The following is a 3,356-nucleotide window of genomic DNA, read 5'->3' as shown; positions in this document are numbered from 1 at the left end:
TTTTCTATTTAAGTCATCTCGATTTTAATTCTATAGAAAGCTTTAAAAGGTCTTTAAAATGTTTGAATCTCATGTAAGCTCTTAATTTTTTTTTTTTTTTTTGGATAATCAAATTTAAGAACACATGGCTTATATATTTATCCTGCCATCTGACAATTATGGTGGTTAGAACAGAAGCCTATTTCTGGAATTGCATAATGTCTCTGGAATATTTATTCGAGTAACTAGAAAAAATTTAAAATCTATTAATGTGGATTACTTACTTAGGCCATTCAGGTTTGCTATTTTTTCAATGCAATTTGTAGACAGTGAAAGCTTCCTTTGAAAGAACAAAGAAAAAATGGAATTAATATGAAAAACCTACATTGCACATCAGAAACTCTGTATAATACAATGCAAACACTTGTCATATTTCTTTTTGACAATAAATCCTCTTTTCTCTTTTGTTTTGGAATTTATCCTTTCATTTTTGAAATCATTTTTCCTCTTTAATTATAAAAATATTCTCTGGGTATGCAGTGTGTTAATTATTGAAACTGTCCTACCGATTTGATTTGAAACTGTCTCATTGCTATTTGTTTATCAATAAAATTGTGGCAAAAAAATAAAAAAATAAAAATATTCTCTGGGTATGGTGGCACATGCTGGTAATCCCAGCACTGGGGAGGCTGAGCAGGAGGATTGCCATGAGTTTGAGGCCAGCCTGGGCTACATAGTGAGTTCTAGGCCAGCCTGAACTTCATAGCAGGAGCCTGTCTCAGAGAGAGAGAGAGACAGAGACAGACAGACAGACAGACAGACAGACAGAGAGAGAGAGAGAGAGACAGACAGACAGACAGACAGAGGGGAGAGAGAGAGAGAGAGACAGACGGACAGAGAGAGAGAGAGAGAGAGAGAGAGAGAGAGAGAGAGAGAGAGGATTGGACTATAGGTACTGACTTAGGACAATATCCCAGAAATATGCATATGCATTTGTGGGGCTATATTTTTTCATTTGTAAAATCATTTAGAAATGTATATTGAAAAAAGTACAATCCTAATTGGTCCACACATTCCACCAGAGATATTTATTTTTAATACTTTGTATATATCATTCTATCTATATTTAATTATGTAAAATCATAATATTTAAAGGGAATATAATTATACATTCTTTATCATCTTTTCTGGATTAAAATGTTTAATATCTCAGTAAAGTTCATGCTAAGAAAGGCTAATCCTGTTGAATACTTAATGTATGTCCAAGTAGTCATCCATATACTTCACATGTATTAACTATTTTGGTTATCTCAGTCTTTTGAGATCAGTATTATTTTTATTTATATTTTACAAGTGAATCTTAAGCACAAAGAAGCTCAGCGATTTTCCAACACCACCAGCCACGAAGGGCCGGGGCCGCGAGCAAGCCCAGCTACGTGTGACACTCATGTGTCTTACTCAGTTTTGCCTGCTGGAAACAGGAAAAAGTTACTCCAGACTGCAAGGACCTGGGTGAATCTGTCTATCCTTTAGTCATCCCAACTCCTGAGAACACCAGCACAAAATGGACTCCTTTTACATCTAGTAATATGATTAGGAAAGAATTCTTTAATTCTGTTTAGGAAGCTCACCAAAAAAGGGTCAACACAAATGTAAACAGTTTGACTTCTTTTTTTGGTGGTACCAGGGGTCGAACTCAACAGTTTGACTCTTTTTAAGTGATTTGTAAGGTACTTTGATATGGAAAATCAAACTTTACATCTCCCTGTGAGATGACTTTACGATAAAATGGTATTGAATACTTTAAAATAATTTAAAAGATGAGCACTCAAAGTGCAACCCAAAACCCACCTATTTATTGCAAAATGACAACACTCCAATTAAACTTGAATACTGAGATTTTAGTTTAGAAAAAATAACCATACATTAACATCTTTGTCTTAAAACAAAGGCACCATAGGTTCATCAGTACTTCAAAAGCATGTTTTAAGCCAAAAAAGCATCCCAGTGTGTATGAAACACCAGAAGACAGAGAGAACAGCCCTTAGAAGAGGTACGGGACCGTGAAAACACGGCTAGAAGGTGTCACAGCATAACTGCCTCAATTTAGCCACCAAATCCTGCTAAAATTGTTGTATAGTACCTAGAAAATAAATGAAAATGAATCAGTATAGATCTGGTACAAGGGCTGGCCAAACAGTTCAGTGGATTGAAGCGCCTGCTTAGGCAGATGCAGGGGCGGGGAGCTCCATCCCCAGGCCTGCCATGCTGGCCCTGCCCCCGGGGAGCTTCATCCCCAGGCCTGCCATGCTGGCCCTGCCCCCGGGGCGCACTAAGCCGGCAATTGAGACTGGGCGCACGCCCAGCGACTGGGAGGCTGTAAACAGGAGGATCACTAGGAGTCTGATCTACACAGTGAGACTGTAGACTCTGTAGACCCTGTCCTAAAATGTAAAAAAAAAAGAGAGAGAGAGATCTGATACTTAATGCCACAGATAATAGGATTACAAAATAAGTATAATTTGAACTGAGAATTTTTTAAAAAATTAGGATTGTCTTAGGTATCAAATAAATAAGTAGTTCTGACTCTATGGGTAATTTCATAAGAGGAGGCAACAGACTTAATGTCAGAGTAAGATTTATTATGTTACTTAGCTTCTTCCAAAAGACTAGGAAATCTATTTTCTTTTTCTTTTTTTTTGGCAGAACCGGGGATTGAACTTAGACCCTTACGCTTGCCAGGAAAGCACTTATTCTACTGAGCCATCTCCCTGGCCCTCTATTTTCAAATATAATATAAAAAATTGCACAGAAAAAACTTTACTGTGCACTATTACTCTATTTATAATCTTATAAAGCAATAATCGTTCACATTTGGTTTTTCCAAAAGGAACTTACAATAAACCAAGAAAAATACATGCATTAAAATCACAGAAAACAAATGCTTCATAGTTTGAGTGTTTAGCAGAGGAAGGAAAACTTGCTAGCAACACTAAAAGAACAAAAGCAAGCAAGCAAGCAAGCAAGCGTACTCGCAGTTGGCAAGTGTGGACAAGGAGGCGTCCATCTTCTCTATCGGGGGAATCTGGGCATACAGCTTTATCTCTTTGGCTTCAGATGGCCTCTGACCAGTTTTCTCTTCCTGTGGGAAAAATTAATTTGGAACAAAATGATCCCGAGTTGTAATGAGCAGCAAGAGGCCAGGATTTCTCAAGGCCTTTCAATGCTTATTTCAAACAATTATTAGCATTTAATAACTGTTTAACAAGTTTTCACCATTTATTGGAACCTTTAACTACTGACCCTAATAACAAAGCTTTGACATGGCTGAAGAAGGTAACTATTACAACCAAATGAAAATAAGGAGAAAAGACCAT

General features: G+C 37.0%; 1 long non-coding RNA gene across 1 annotated transcript in view; it reads right to left on the bottom strand.

Annotated features, from left to right (window-relative positions):
• The window catches only part of LOC111812543, a 19,877-nt gene extending 16,761 nt beyond the window's left edge, over positions 1-3,116 (bottom strand). The window contains exons 1-2 of the long non-coding RNA XR_002818032.1: positions 3,012-3,116; positions 264-319 (exon numbers count right to left, since the gene is read on the bottom strand). This is a non-coding gene — a long non-coding RNA (uncharacterized LOC111812543). The remainder of the gene's footprint in view (positions 1-263; positions 320-3,011) is intronic.
• Between the last annotated feature and the right edge of the window lie 240 nt (positions 3,117-3,356).

Source organism: Octodon degus, unplaced genomic scaffold (assembly GCF_000260255.1).
Source record: "Octodon degus isolate 3935 unplaced genomic scaffold, OctDeg1.0 scaffold00007, whole genome shotgun sequence".
NCBI lineage: Eukaryota > Metazoa > Chordata > Mammalia > Rodentia > Octodontidae > Octodon > Octodon degus.
Note: the sequence above shows the minus strand (reverse complement) of the source record. Positions and strands in the feature narration are given on the sequence as shown.